The sequence below is a fragment of the Littorina saxatilis genome, linkage group LG8 (genome assembly GCF_037325665.1).
Source record: "Littorina saxatilis isolate snail1 linkage group LG8, US_GU_Lsax_2.0, whole genome shotgun sequence".
Lineage (NCBI taxonomy): Eukaryota > Metazoa > Mollusca > Gastropoda > Littorinimorpha > Littorinidae > Littorina > Littorina saxatilis.
This window is the reverse complement of record NC_090252.1, coordinates 70248189-70264910: the sequence shown is the minus strand read 5'-3', so window position 1 is coordinate 70264910 and position 16722 is coordinate 70248189. Positions and strand designations below refer to the sequence as shown.

Here is a 16722-nt window from a genome sequence, read left to right as displayed (position 1 = left end):
ATCAAAAACATGGTTTTGTCAGGATCTTTGCCGCAACAGGGACGACGATAATGACTGTTGTAGTTAATGATGATGGTGGAGACGGTGACGGTGACGGTGATGATGATGATGATGATGATGATGATGGTGGTGGAAACGGTGATGATGATGACGATGACGATGATGATGATGATGATGATGGTGGTGGAAACGGTGATGATGATGATGATGATGATGACGATGATGATGGTGGAAACGGTGATGATGATGATGATGATGATGATGATGATGATGATGATGATGATGGAGACGGTGACGGTGATGATGATGATGATGATGATGATGGTGGAGACGGTGACGGTGATGATGATGATGATGATGATGATGAGGATGATGGTGATGACGGTGACGACGATGATGATGATATTGATGATGGTGGAGACGGTGACTGTGACAGTGATGATGATGATGATGATGATAAAGAGAACTAAACAAAATGATATTTCTAAAGAGCATTTGCGGAGGAAGCAGCAACAGCAGCAGTAGTAGTAATTGTTTTGATGGTGGTGGTGGTGGTGGTGGTGGTGGTGGTGGTGGTGGTGGTGGTGGTGGTGGCGGTGGTTGCAGTGTTCATTGTTATAGCAGTAGTAGCACAGCACCCTTCACACACATGTCAGCAGGTGAACGCTGTAACCTTCATTCAGGTCATGTCCTACAACTGTTGTGCGACTGTCAGCCGATTAATTTGACCCGATTTCTATCGACGAGAAGGCAAAATGCACTATGTGATATTAAGACCGAACTTTGATCAAATGGCGGCAGGCTTCTGACCGAGATAAAACTCCATTAAAAGATGCACGACTTTGAACAAATCGCTCGCGCAACTTTGTCTGAAGGCTTTGTGAGTGATCCCTCCTCAATATTACGTTATCTCTTACCGGCCCTGGATGTGAAACAAACGGCTGAGCTTAGTGTTCACATGGCGACAACTCTTCTTCTACCTTGCTAATAAAGTTTAAGATCCATGTGAGGACAGTCAAACATCGGCGGCAAGACCAACAACAAATAAAGAAACAAACAAAGTTAAAATTTAAAGAAAAACTATCAAGAGAAGGTGTAAGCTTGTCACCTGTTCCTGGCGCTCCCGTAATGCAGACCTGTGGCGGGTCTCGGTTCATTAGGCCCAGCTGTTGCAGGGTCAGAACCAGAAGTGCCAGCCTCCGCCCCAGTTCCGCCACCGCCTGTCCTGCAGTCCGCACCTCCACACGTACGTTGTTGTAGCAGGGGACAGACACCGTGGTGGCCTGTCCAACGAACCTGTAATCCAAGACAAACAAATAAAAAAAAGAACACACACAAAACAATCAAGATAAAACCAACGATAACATATTAAGGCTTAAAACTCAAATAACAAAAAAAACATAACATTGCTCCAGCACTGTGACATAACTGTCATGATGTTGTCACTTCTCTCACCTGGCCACGATGTCCAAGTAAAGTTGATCAGTGAGCCGAGTGTCCACAGTACTGCCCATCCTGTGTTGCCACCAGGTGCTCAGCTGTGATAACACGGCGGGTGTCACGTGCCAGTACGATGCAGGCTGGGACAGTTGGTCTGAGCAACAGCACAGCTGCACGGCCTGTGTCGTATTGGCTGCACCCAGGCTCTGACACACCGCCTGCAATGTAGAAATGCTTCTGGTAAAAATGCGTGACACATTTTACACATCACGTCTCCACGATACTTTTTTTTTTTTTAAACAACCACCCGAGCATATTGCACAATTTTGCACGAATTAAAAACTATTCAAAAAGATCATCACTTTGTAAATATAATTCTTTCTCTCTGTCTCTGTCTCTGTTTGTATCTGTCTGTCTGTCTGTCTGTCTGTCTGTCTGTCTGTCTGTCTGTCTCTGTCTCTCTCTCTCTCTCTCTCTCTCTCTCTCTCTTTCTCTCACCTGTTGTAACTGGGAATTGTTATCATCATCCAGAATCCGCTGTAGCTGAGCTTGGCTGACGTAGGGTAGGAAGAGAGTCTTCCTCACAGTCAGGCCGGGAGCAATGTCACTGACCATGTGTCTGGCGTGCACCTCACACTTGTCCAGCTGCTTGACCGCCTTGTCAATAACCTTGACCACCTGGGTGTCCGCTCTGCTTGCCTCAGTCTTACCGACAGATTTCATTTCTCCGACCAGGATGCCATACTGTCGGTGAATCACCAGGATGTCAAAGTCTCCCTGCTTCCCGTGATGCCGAAGCTCCTTTGGTAAGTTTCCCGGCTTTGGGAGCTTGCCTGTGTGTTTGGCGTAGAACGGCTTGTTGAGGTAGTCCTTAAAGTTCAGCTCAGACACCACGAACATGACCTCCTTTCCGGAATCTCCGAGTTGCTGCAAGTTGTGCAGCACGTGCTGCTGTGCAAAGTCTGCCTGAATGTTGCCCTGCTGCTGCTGAAGCTGCTCACTAGAGGGCAGCACAAGCACTTCCTGATCCGTACCGGGTACTGTGTCCGTGTTATAAGGCACCCGGGTAAACTGAACCGGGGGAACAATGTAGGTGCAGGTGAGAGCGTCAGGGTACAGCTGTTTCACAATGTCCACCAAGTTGTCACGGGTGTCCTCACCGCTGTTGGGGCTCGCCATGATGCGGGATAAAAATAACTCTTCTAGGAAACTGTAAAACACATATCATCAGACACGTGACATTCACACTCGCGGATAAACAACTCTGACATTTCACCAGACGATGCAGATTATTGAAACATGAGAACATGAGAACAATAATCTCCAGGACCAACACAATGTTTCTAACTGTTTGACTGTTTTCATCATACCGTTTTCCCTGTGTACATAAAGTAACAACTAGATAGTATTCATCATGTGGAACATAACATGCTTTTCTGACCAATATTATTTTTGACATTACAATTATATCATTTCACCTCACGGGAACTGAACCCCAAAGGGTTCCTGTTTAATTGTAATGTCCTACGTACAATTTTAAAGTTTCCGACTGAGTGAAATGAGACGACGAGACGCTGACGACTTGGACAAGAAGGCGCTAGGCAGAGCTACAACGTCGTGACGCTGACCACGTGACAAGAAGACGCCAGGCAGAGCTACAACGTCGTGACGCTGACCACGTGACAAGAAGGCGCCAGGCAGAGCTACAACGTCTGTAAGCGCTGCACGCAGGATGCTTTCCCTGTTTCTAAGCTATGGAACGTCAAAACTGACATTCTACCCGGTAAAATCATCCGCTAGAAAACAACATCTACCTCGTGATTTGCTAGACGTAGACAGACGTAGACAGACGTAGACAGACGGAACAACAGACAATACAGACAGTCAGACACGCACATACATAATGTCTGTCTGATCCATACCGGAGAGAGAGAGAGAGAGAGAGAGAGAGAGAGAGAGAAAGAGAGAGAGAGAGAGAGAGATAGAGAGAAAGAGAAAGAGAGAGGGATAGAGAGAGAGAGACTGAGAGGGAGAGAGAGAGAGAAAGAGAGAGATAGATAGAAAAACAGACAGACAGACACATACACACAGACTAACCGAGAGAGACAGACAGAGAGAGAGAGAGAGGAAAAGAGACAGGCAGACAGACAGACAGACAGACAGACAGACAGACAGATACATACACATACACACAGACTAACCGAGACTGACTATTAGGGTTTAACGTCCTCTTGGACCTATTGTGACAGGTATTGGTAATACGCTGAAGATTTGGTGTGATACTTTAACTCGAACAAGCCCGCTGTGGCTGTCTTCTCCGACACACCAGTATTGGGGTTGTCTCGTCAGAGTATCGAAATACGATCATGATAATTGCAGACGAGAGATGATGCATGCGTGTCTTCGTGTTTTCCAAGCCCTGAGACTTTCGCTGTGAACGTGGGATCTTTTTCGTGCGCATGTGTGCACACGGGGGTGTTCGGACACCGAAGAGAGTCTGCACAAAGTTGACTCCGAGAAATAAATCTCTCGCCGAACGTGGGGATCGAACCCACGCTGATAGCGACCAACTGGCTACAAAGCCAGCGCGCTACCAACTGAGCTACGTCCCCGCCCCCTAACCGAGAGAGACAGACAGCCAGAGAGAGAGAGAGAGAGAGAGAGAGAGAGAGAGTTAGCTGTCTCCTCGTCCGCCCCTGTACACACAGACTAACCGAGAGAGACAGACAGCCAGAGAGAGAGAGAGAGAGTTAGCTGTCGGCCAGCGTAGTCTGTATCCACTTGAAATTGTGACACGTATCCTTACACAGGCATACAAAACCTGCCGCATTTACTGATCGGGTAAGCAGGTATTTAGGGCGGCGCGGCGGCGCCGAGTGGCGATCGGCAGGCCCCATAAAAGTGGACACACTCACACACACAGAGACACACACACACACACACAAACGCGCACACACAGGCAGGCACACACACGCACTCACACACATCACTGCCTCGTGCAATTTTATACCGTGACAGAAATCGCAGTCGCTGGTAAATTTCGGAAAAACTAACGAAAGATTTTACCGGGTAAAAATTCCGTTTTAGCGTTTCATACTAAGCTTTCATTTCTTCGATATTTTGTAGAGTAATATGTCTCGCCTGTGTGCAGTACGACAGACAGTTCACTTTCGGTCAGAATTTGGTGTTTGTACCAATTTGTTTTTCACAGTGAGGCGTTTTGTCTTGACAGTGCGCAGCTAGTTCTCCGTTCTGCGACAAGCCAGTTTACACAATACAAGCCAGTTTACATAATACAAGCCTGTCTCTGGTACGTGGTGCTGGTATCTCGCAACGATTGTGCAAACAGCTCAGCTGACAGCGACCGCGCGGCTACGTGGTGCTCGTATCTCGCAACTTTTTTCTTCTTCTTCAGCGTTCCAGAATGTTCTGGTTACGTGTGAGCTCGAGTTTGCCCATTTGGGTTCCCCACACTATACTCTGAGAGCATAGTCAGCTTCACTCCGCTTTCGTTGAGTCGGCATGCTGGGTATTTTCGTGTTTCCGTAACCCACCGAACTCTGACATGGATTGCAGGATCTTTTCCGTGCGCACTTAAGTTGGTCTTGTGCTTGCGTGTACACACTGACGAACGGGGTTACGTCACTAGTAGGTCTGCACATAAGTTGACCTGGGAGATCGAAAAAATCTCGGCCAATCTTAACCCACCAGGCGGCCGCGACCGGGATTCGAACTCACGACCTCCCGATTAGGCAAACAACTCAGCTGACAGCGCGCGCGTGTGTGTGTGTGTGTTCTTCTTCTTCTTCCGTAGAGGACTGGGTTCTTGGGAACGTCCCAGAGTCACTGTTACCGAGAGTGGCTAGCTCCAGCAAACAGGGAGATTAAAAAGGTGGGGAGGTTAACACTATGCACAGGGGACAGTGCGTTCAAGGGACTCTCATGCCCGACTGCAGGAGACTGCCGTCGAGACGGGAGCGAAACGACTCCAGGGAGGGGGCCGACGATACCACTGTTGGCAACTTATTCCATTCGGAGATTGTGCGGGGGGAAAATGAGTTTGAAAGGCCTGGCCTGCTGGGTGGAGGGCGTACTCCTGGTGCAGCCGGCCAGCTCCCCGTGTTCGAGGGTCAGAGGGAGAGGTGTACGCCGCTGCGGCGATGGCTACTAGTGAGTTTTTGATTTTGTACATCACTAGTCGCATGTATCGACGGCCGGCGGGTCTCCAGGCTGTCCCAGTTGAGTTTGGTGAGCATAGTGGTAACGGAGCCAGGGTTCCTGTCTGTGTAGTTGTTGAACACATACCTATAGCTGCTCGTCGCTGGACCTTTTCAAGTGGAGCCTTTTACTGTGTGTGTATGTGTGTGGTACTGGTATCTCGCAACGATTGTACAAACAGCTCAGCTGACAGCGCGTTGTCGCTCGTCTAAAGCGGGCCTAACACCAGGAACGATAATCATCTCCTTCACTGTCGTACACAGCACCTTCCGTGTAACGCGGTGTTCACGGTGTCCATTATTTTTGTAGGGGCGCTATGCGAGGACACACGCGATACCACCATTGTGACTGACACGCGATACCACCATTGTGACTGACACGCGATACCACCATTGTGACTGACACTCGATACCACCATTGTGACTGACACGCGATACCACCATTGTGACTGACACGCGATATCACCATTGTGACTGACACGCGATATCACCATTGTGACTGACACGCGATACCACCATTGTGACTGACACGCGATACCACCATTGTGACTGACACGCGATACCACCATTGTGACTGACACGCGATACCACCATTATGACTGACACGCGATACCACCATTGTGACTGACACGCGATACCACCATTGTGACTGACACGCGATACCACCATTGTGACTGACACGCGATACCACCATTGTGACTGACACGCGATACCACCATTGTGACTGACACGCGATACCACCATTGTGACTGACACGCGATACCACCATTGTGACTGACACGCGATACCACCATTGTGACTGACACGCGATACCACCATTGTGACTGACACGTGATACCACCATTGTGACTGACACGCGATATCACCATTGTGACTGACACGCGATACCACCATTGTGACTGACACACGATACCACCATTGTGACTGACACGCGATACCACCATTGTGACTGACACGCGATACCACCATTGTGACTGACACGCGATACCACCATTGTGACTGACACGCGATACCACCATTGTGACTGACACTCGATACCACCATTGTGACTGACACGCGATACCACCATTGTGACTGACACGCGATATCACCATTGTGACTGACACGCGATATCACCATTGTGACTGACACGCGATACCACCATTGTGACTGACACGCGATACCACCATTGTGACTGACACGCGATACCACCATTGTGACTGACACGCGATACCACCATTGTGACTGACACGCGATACCACCATTGTGACTGACACGCGATACCGACATTGTGACTGACACGCGATACCACCATTGTGACTGACACGCGATACCACCATTGTGACTGACACGCGATACCACCATTGTGACTGACACTCGATACCACCATTGTGACTGACACGCGATACCACCATTGTGACTGACACGCGATATCACCATTGTGACTGACACGCGATACCACCATTGTGACTGACACGCGATACCACCATTGTGACTGACACGCGATACCACCATTGTGACTGACACGCGATACCACCATTGTGACTGACACGCGATACCACCATTGTGACTGACACGCGATACCACCATTGTGACTGACACGCGATACCACCATTGTGACTGACACGCGATACCACCATTGTGACTGACACGCGATACCACCATTGTGACTGACACTCGATACCACCATTGTGACTGACACGCGATATCACCATTGTGACTGACACGCGATATCACCATTGTGACTGACACGCGATACCACCATTGTGACTGACACGCGATACCACCATTGTGACTGACACGCGATACCACCATTGTGACTGACACGCGATACCACCATTGTGACTGACACGCGATACCACCATTGTGACTGACACGCGATACCACCATTGTGACTGACACGCGATACCACCATTGTGACTGACACGCGATACCACCATTGTGACTGACACGCGATACCACCATTGTGACTGACACGCGATACCACCATTGTGACTGACACGCGATACCACCATTGTGACTGACACGCGATATCCACCATTGTGACTGACACGCGATACCACCATTGTGACTGACACGCGATACCACCATTGTGACTGACACGCGATACCACCATTGTGACTGACACGCGATACCACCATTGTGACTGACACGCGATACCACCATTGTGACTGACACGCGATACCACCATTGTGACTGACACGCGATACCACCATTGTGACTGACACGCGATACCACCATTGTGACTGACACGCGATACCACCATTGTGACTGACACGCGATACCACCATTGTGACTGACACGCGATACCACCATTGTGACTGACACGCGATACCACCATTGTGACTGACACGCGATACCACCATTGTGACTGACACGCGATACCACCATTGTGACTGACACGCGATACCACCATAGTGACTGACACGCGATACCACCATTGTGACTGACACGCGATACCACCATTGTGACTGACACGCGATACCACCATTGTGACTGACACGCGATACCACCATTGTGACTGACACGCGATACCACCATTGTGACTGACACGCGATACCACCATTGTGACTGACACGCGATACCACCATTGTGACTGACACGCGATACCACCGTTGTGACTGACACGCGATACCACCATTGTGACTGACACGCGATACCACCATTGTGACTGACACGCGATACCACCATTGTGACTGACACGCGATACCACCATTGTGACTGACACGCGATACCACCATTGTGACTGACATGCGATACCACCATTGTGACTGACACGCGATACCACCATTGTGACTGACACGCGATACCACCATTGTGACTGACACGCGATACCACCATTGTGACTGACACGCGATACCACCATTGTGACTGACACGCGATACCACCATTGTGACTGACACGCGATACCACCATTGTGACTGACACGCGATACCACCATTGTGACTGACACGCGATACCACCATTGTGACTGACACGCGATACCACCATTGTGACTGACACGCGATACCACCATTGTGACTGACACGCGATATCACCATTGTGACTGACACGCGATACCACCATTGTGACTGACACGCGATATCACCATTGTGACTGACACGCGATACCACCATTGTGAATGACACGCGATACCACCATTGTGACTGACACGCGATACCACCATTGTGACTGACACGCGATACCACCATTGAGGGCCGCAAAGGGTTTAAAATCGTGATCGTGATTGGCGTTTTTTGACCTTTCTGTGACCGTGATTGCCGAAATTTCAATTTCTGTGATCGTGATGGGACTTTGCCCGTGATCCGTGATGACAAAAAAATCAAGTCTCGTGATCGTGATCGTCATTTGTTTTCGTGATCGTGATGGGCATTATTTCAAAGCATTTTATTTTCAACGTACATTTTTCACAGCTGTATCACTCTATGATCCTCTATTCGTCAAGGTGTTTGTGATCGTGAAAACAAAAATCTAGGTAACTGTGATCGTGAAAGCTAAAATTTCCCTTCTCGTGATCGTGATGATACCCCCCCCCCCCCCCCCGATCACCATTGTGACTGGCTTCCCTCTCCCTCATCTCCCTGCCGCCATCAAACGACTGAAAACGCGGCCCGTCACGCCGGGATGTGATACACCCACGCAGCTCAGACCGGGAAAATCCTGCTTTTCAGGATTATGTTTACTTCGTTTCTTTTTTTTAAACTTTAGTCAAGGTTTAACAAACTGTATTAACAGTTAAGACTGGGAATCGAGACGAGGGTGGTGGTGGTGATGGTGGTGTGAGTGCCACTGTGTGTGTGTCACGGGTGACTGTGTGTGTGTATGTAGAGCGATTGCCAGAAAACTACTGGACCGATCTTCATGAAAGGTTACATGATAGTTCCTCTGAATAATACCCCCAGACCATTTCTTCATGAGTTGAGGCAGCACTGTCAGACCCTCATTTTTCAATCAAAATGATTGAAATTTTGGTCAAGTAATGTTTGTAGCGTGGAGGCTTACAAATTGATAAATGAATTTGCTCATTAAAATCATCAAAATTCTAACTGAAACAAAAGAAGTAAAAAGAGATTTAAAGATTGTTGCATTGTAGCATTCATTATTCCTTGAATCCGAATATATATTGATATGTTATGTTTGGATAAACCAAGATGAGAAAGATACAAATAATACGCGCTTTCCTGTTCAGCACGAGCACTACTGCGCTATACCTGCTGTCATTTTAAGCAATTGACAGCCGGCCGCTCGCTGCAGGCACAATTTGCACGGATTGTTAGAAATATATCTTCTTACAATGTGTCAGCGCTGTCACGTCTAGGCCACCCCCAGTCGGTGATCCGACCGGTCTTGGTGAGAAAAAATGCAATGCGTTCAGTTTCATTAGTCGACAGATTGACTGAATGTATTGATTTTGATTTACGCGACTTGTTTTTCTATTAGATGAGCGGCCAACAGGGCTCTCAGTCCGATTTAAAGCACAGTCGGAACTCCCGGGAAAATGCGGTATCATGCGACAGACAAATGCATGTAGTAGGCGCACTAGCATGACAACAGACAGAGAAGAATAAAACAACAGCAACAACAACAACAACAACAACAACAACAACAACAACAACAACAACAACAACAACAACAAACGACAGAACAGACTTACCTGTGGTGTTGAGACACAGGTCTGAAGATGTTCAGTCCAACACAAAGTTTCTGAGACACAAGTAGCAAGCTGTTTGTCTCGGTGACACAAGTAGTAAGCTGTTTGTCTCGGTGACACAAGTAGTAAGCTGTTTGTCTCGGTGACACAAGTAGCAAGCTGTTTGTCTCGGTGACACAAGTAGCAAGCTGTTTGTCTCGGTGACACAAGTAGTAAGCTGTTTGTCTCGGTGACACAAGTAGTAAGCTGTTTGTCTCGGTGACACAAGTAGCAAGCTGTTTGTCTCGGTGACACAAGTAGTAAGCTGTTTGTCTCGGTGACACAAGTAGCAAGCTGTTTGTCTCGGTGACACAAGTAGCAAGCTGTTTGTCTCGGTGACACAAGTAGTAAGATGTTTGTCTCGGTGACACAAGTAGCAAGATGTTTGTCTCGGTGACACAAGTAGCAAGCTGTTTGTCTCGGTGACACAAGTAGTAAGATGTTTGTCTCGGTGACACAAGTAGCAAGATGTTTGTCTCGGTGACACAAGTAGTAAGCTGTTTGTCTCGGTGACACAAGTAGCAAGCTGTTTGTCTCGGTGACACAAGTAGCAAGCTGTTTGTCTCGGTGACACAAGTAGTAAGCTGTCTGTCTCGGTGACACAAGTAGCAAGCTGTCTGTCTCGGTGACACAAGTAGCAAGCTGTTTGTCTCGGTGACACAAGTAGCAAGCTGTTTGTCTCGGTGACACAAGTAGCAAGCTGTTTGTCTCGGTGACACAAGTAGTAAGCTGTTTGTCTCGGTGACACAAGTAGTAAGCTGTTTGTCTCGGTGACACAAGTAGTAAGCTGTTTGTCTCGGTGACACAAGTAGTAAGCTGTTTGTCTCGGTGACACAAGTAGCAAGCTGTTTGTCTCGGTGACACAAGTAGCAAGCTGTTTGTCTCGGTGACACAAGTAGCAAGCTGTTTGTCTCGGTGACACAAGTAGCAAGCTGTTTGTCTCGGTGACACAAGTAGTAAGCTGTTTGTCTCGGTGACACAAGTAGCAAGCTGTCTGTCTCGGTGACACAAGTAGCAAGCTGTTTGTCTCGGTGACACAAGTAGCAAGCTGTCTGTCTCGGTGACACAAGTAGTAAACTGTTTGTCTCGGTGACACAAGTAGCAAGCTGTTTGTCTCGGTGACACAAGTAGCAAGATGTTTGTCTCGGTGACACAAGTAGCAAGATGTTTGTCTCGGTGACACAAGTAGCAAGATGTTTGTCTCGGTGACACAAGTAGTAAGCTGTTTGTCTCGGTGACACAAGTAGCAAGCTGTTTGTCTCGGTGACACAAGTAGTAAGCTGTTTGTCTCGGTGACACAAGTAGCAAGCTGTTTGTCTCGGTGACACAAGTAGCAAGCTGTTTGTCTCGGTGACACAAGTAGCAAGCTGTCTGTCTCGGTGACACAAGTAGTAAACTGTTTGTCTCGGTGACACAAGTAGCAAGCTGTTTGTCTCGGTGACACAAGTAGCAAGATGTTTGTCTCGGTGACACAAGTAGCAAGATGTTTGTCTCGGTGACACAAGTAGCAAGATGTTTGTCTCGGTGACACAAGTAGCAAGATGTTTGTCTCGGTGACACAAGTAGTAAGCTGTTTGTCTCGGTGACACAAGTAGCAAGCTGTCTGTCTCGGTGACACAAGTAGCAAGCTGTTTGTCTCGGTGACACAAGTAGCAAGCTGTCTGTCTCGGTGACACAAGTAGCAAGCTGTTTGTCTCGGTGACACAAGTAGCAAGCTGTCTGTCTCGGTGACACAAGTAGCAAGCTGTCTGTCTCGGTGACACAAGTAGTAAACTGTTTGTCTCGGTGACACAAGTAGCAAGCTGTTTGTCTCGGTGACACAAGTAGCAAGATGTTTGTCTCGGTGACACAAGTAGCAAGCTGTTTGTCTCGGTGACACAAGTAGCAAGCTGTTTGTCTCGGTGACACAAGTAGTAAGCTGTCTGTCTGGGTGACACAAGTAGCAAGCTGTTTGTCTCGGTGACACAAGTAGTAAGCTGTTTGTCTCGGTGACACAAGTAGTAAGCTGTTTGTCTCGTCTCGGTGACACAAGTAGCAAGCTGTTTGTCTCGGTGACACAAGTAGTAAGCTGTTTGTCTCGGTGACACAAGTAGTAAGCTGTTTGTCTCGGTGACACAAGTAGCAGGCTGTTTGTCTCGGTGACACAAGTAGTAAGCTGTTTGTCTCGTCTCGGTGACACAAGTAGCAAGCTGTTTGTCTCGGTGACACAAGTAGTAAGCTGTTTGTCTCGTCTCGGTGACACAAGTAGCAAGCTGTTTGTCTCGGTGACACAAGTAGTAAGCTGTTTGTCTCGGTGACACAAGTAGTAAGCTGTTTGTCTCGGTGACACAAGTAGCAAGCTGTTTGTCTCGGTGACACAAGTAGCAAGCTGTTTGTCTCGGTGACACAAGTAGCAAGCTGTCTGTCTCGGTGACACAAGTAGCACGCTGTCTGTCTCGGTGACACAAGTAGTAAGCTGTCTGTCTCGGTGACACAAGTAGCAAGCTGTCTGTCTCGGTGACACAAGTAGTAAGCTGTTTGTCTCGGTGACACAAGTAGTAAGCTGTTTGTCTCGGTGACACAAGTAGCAAGCTGTTTGTCTCGGTGACACAAGTAGCAAGATGTTTGTCTCGGTGACACAAGTAGCAAGCTGTTTGTCTCGGTGACACAAGTAGCAAGCTGTTTGTCTCGGTGACACAAGTAGCAAGATGTTTGTCTCGGTGACACAAGTAGCAAGCTGTTTGTCTCGGTGACACAAGTAGCAAGCTGTTTGTCTCGGTGACACAAGTAGCAAGCTGTTTGTCTCGGTGACACAAGTAGCAAGATGTTTGTCTCGGTGACACAAGTAGCAAGATGTTTGTCTCGGTGACACAAGTAGTAAGCTGTTTGTCTCGGTGACACAAGTAGCAAGCTGTCTGTCTCGGTGACACAAGTAGCAAGCTGTTTGTCTCGGTGACACAAGTAGTAAGCTGTTTGTCTCGGTGACACAAGTAGCAAGCTGTCTGTCTCGGTGACACAAGTAGCAAGCTGTCTGTCTCGGTGACACAAGTAGCAAGCTGTCTGTCTCGGTGACACAAGTAGCAAGCTGTTTGTCTCGGTGACACAAGTAGCAAGGTGTTTGTCTCGGTGACACAAGTAGCAAGCTGTCTGTCTCGGTGACACAAGTAGCTGTTTGTCTCGGTGACACAAGTAGTAAGTTGTCTGTCTCGGTGACACAAGTAGCAAGCTGTTTGTCTCGGTGACACAAGTAGTAAGCTGTTTGTCTCGGTGACACAAGTAGCTGTTTGTCTCGGTGACACAAGTAGTAAGCTGTTTGTCTCGGTGACACAAGTAGCAAGCTGTTTGTCTCGGTGACACAAGTAGCAAGCTGTTTGTCTCGGTGACACAAGTAGCAAGCTGTTTGTCTCGGTGACACAAGTAGTAAGCTGTTTGTCTCGGTGACACAAGTAGTAAGTTGTCTGTCTCGGTGACACAAGTAGCAAGCTGTTTGTCTCGGTGACACAAGTAGCACGCTGTTTGTCTCGGTGCACTGTGCTGTGTTTAGTTGTAACGCTACAGTTCACAATCCTAAACCCAATACAACAATTAACACGTGTTACACTGGTCTTTTTACAGCACTGTGCTGTGTAGTTGTAACGCTACATTTCACAGTTCTTAACCCAACACATCACACACCGCGAAACGTGACAAACTTAGGATCCTATTAGTATTACCCTCTGAACCTTAAGTCATGGTTTTCTCGTAAACTATACAGTAATGTCGGTCAAAGACTCCAGACACGGGTGTTCACTATCTGGCACCCCCGCTGTGCTTTGATTTCAAAACGAACACAATTTAAAAATGTTAAAGGGTAATGCAGCAAGTTGTAATACAGAGATACTGAGAACGAATCGTTGTACAGTGCTGAGACGGAATGCAACACAGAACTGACACAAAGTGTGTCTCACAGACGGAATGCAACACAGAACTGACACAAAGTGTGTCTCACAGACGGAATACAACACAGAACTGACACAAAGTGTGCCTCACAGACGCAATGAAAAACTTCCTGGTTGAAACGTCCTAACTCCTCATGTATGCGGGGTTTCGACACGACAGCGACCACGTGACACACTCTGTGTAAAGTTGCTCGTTTGCGATCAGCGTGAGACGCGTTTTGTCGGTTTTATCTTGCAAGCTACACACATTGTTTATATTAGAAGAAGAAGAAAACATGTTCCCTTGAAGTATACCTAATAGGATTTGTACGTTCTTAGAGTATAGTCAGATTGGTATTAATGAGGTCTTCATAGTTTCCTGAACCAGATAAATAAAATGTGAGCCCTTGTCCGGGCCCCTGGACCAGTTTTGCAAAATGGAGGTCAAACTCGTGCATTTCATGGCGTAACGTTTGTGTCATACAGGTTGGACTGTGTCGGGGTTTTCCCGCATCGAACAATTGTTGTTCAAGGAGTTGTCTTAAAGCTGGAAGCATTCCTACCTCATAAATACAGTGTTCTATATATTTTGTTCCAGCGTGAGAGACAGAGAGAGAAAGAGGGAGAGAGAGAGGGAGAGAGAGAAAGAGAGAGAGAGAGAGAGAGAGAGAGAGTGTGTGTGTGTGTGTGTGTGTGTTTGTTTGCTTGTTTGTTATTGTTTTTGCTCCTTGTTCGACGGAAATCCATTTCTTTTGTTGTATTCGGCCACTGCTTTAAATAATGTGGTTCTTCAAATTTTAAGTGCGTGGCAAGCTCCTTTTGCAACGTTACTCCAGTGATATACAGGCTCCCCTTTTCAGCATCTTATGCACATTCACAATCATCTTTTTCACCTCGGACAAACCCTTCGATAGCTTCGGTGTTTGTGTGACATGTATTATGTCAGCACGAGATGCACGAATAAGGTAGTACGGCACAGGTGGAAAAAAAATGACCTGCAAGTTTGTAGAGGCCTGGAAAGGGGGAAACATTTGATTCTTGTTAAGTAGTCTTTATGAAGAAAAATGTAACCAGAGGAAAGTAAGGATTATCGTAAATATAAATTAAATTCGGTATACTTTTGACGACCGGCACGGTGGCCTAGTGGTAAGGCGTCTGCCCCGTCAGTGATCGGGAGGTCGTGAGTTCGAACCCCGGCCGGGTCATACCTAAGACTTTAAAATTGGCAATCTAGTGGCTGCTCCGCCTGGCGTCTGGCATTATGGGGTTAGTGCTAGGACTGGTTGGTCCGGTGTCAGAATAATGTGACTGGGTTAGACATGAAGCCTGTGCTGCGACTTCTGTCTTGTGTGTGGCGCACGTTATATGTCAAAGCAGCACCGCCCTGATATGGCCCTTCGTGGTCGGCTGGGCGTTAAACAAACAAATACTTTTGACGAAACTATTATGTTCTTATCCACATTGCAAAATATGTGTAGATTGCGAGATAATTTTGAAAAACCAACTCAGGCGTATCGCAAACGGATTGGATTGGATTGGATTGGATAAGATTTACAGTCCAGTGAGGTTACCCTCATGGAAATTCGGGCTGCTTTCTCCCCGGGGAAAGCGAGCTGCCATACATACGGCGCTACCCATATTTTTTTTCCTGCATGCGTGTATTCATGTTTCCTGAGACTTGATGCCGTGTGAGATGAAATTATTTTACTTTATTCCAAGTCCCACGGGTATTTGATGGACATTTTTATCTATGCCTATACAATTTTGCCAGGAAAGACCCTTTTGTCAATCGTGGGATCTTTAACGTGCACACCCCAATGTAGTGTACACGAAGGGACCTCGGTTTTTCGTCTCATCCGAAAGACTAGCATTTGAACCCACCACCTAGGTTAGGAAAGGGGGGAGAAAATTGCGCTGAACACGCAACCTCTCGCTTCCGAGCGCAAGTGCGTTACCACTCGGCCACCCAGTCATACCCGGCGGGTGCATATAATAGCTCCTTAAATGACACTGCGGTGGGTCACGTGGTATGGTAGCACATTCCTGCCAATATGTCATCAGAAAAAAGGTTTGTCAATGCGAATTGTCATTAGTGCGAAAATGCTTAGGTGGGGAATCTTTTTTATGAATAAATACATTTAGAATGTAGAGACAAAGTACGAGGTATTTGACAAGAGTAACACACGTGAACAGAAACATGGATCAGATTTTCAGGGCTTGATATCGTGAAGAAAGAAGTGATCGTGTACATCAACATTCACAGCTGGTGTCTTATTTTCCTTCAAGTTACAACAATCTAAATAGCATACTGTTATCTGACCCCCCCTCCATACTCTCATGACATGTCGTCAAGATGTGACTAACTTGCAGGGAAAGATGAGGAAAGCCACCCTGAACTCTATTTCTCCCTGACCTTGTCAAGTGCCGGGTGAGGTACAGGGGTGGCGGGCGGAAGGGAGATGGGCGAGAGAGAGGTAGAGAGAGAAAAAGGGAAACAGAG

At 47.5% G+C, this 16722-nt stretch overlaps 2 protein-coding genes across 2 annotated transcripts in view; both read right to left on the bottom strand.

Moving 5' to 3' along the window:
• The window catches only part of LOC138974869 (uncharacterized), a 108273-nt gene extending 97772 nt beyond the window's left edge, over positions 1–10501 (bottom strand). The window contains exon 1 of the mRNA XM_070347596.1: positions 10291–10501. The gene's annotated coding sequence lies outside the window, so the exon portion shown is untranslated. The remainder of the gene's footprint in view (positions 1–10290) is intronic.
• LOC138974875 (uncharacterized) overlaps positions 1–16722 on the bottom strand; it is an 87465-nt gene that overhangs the window by 18131 nt on the left and 52612 nt on the right. The gene's annotated exons all lie outside the window — the stretch shown is intronic.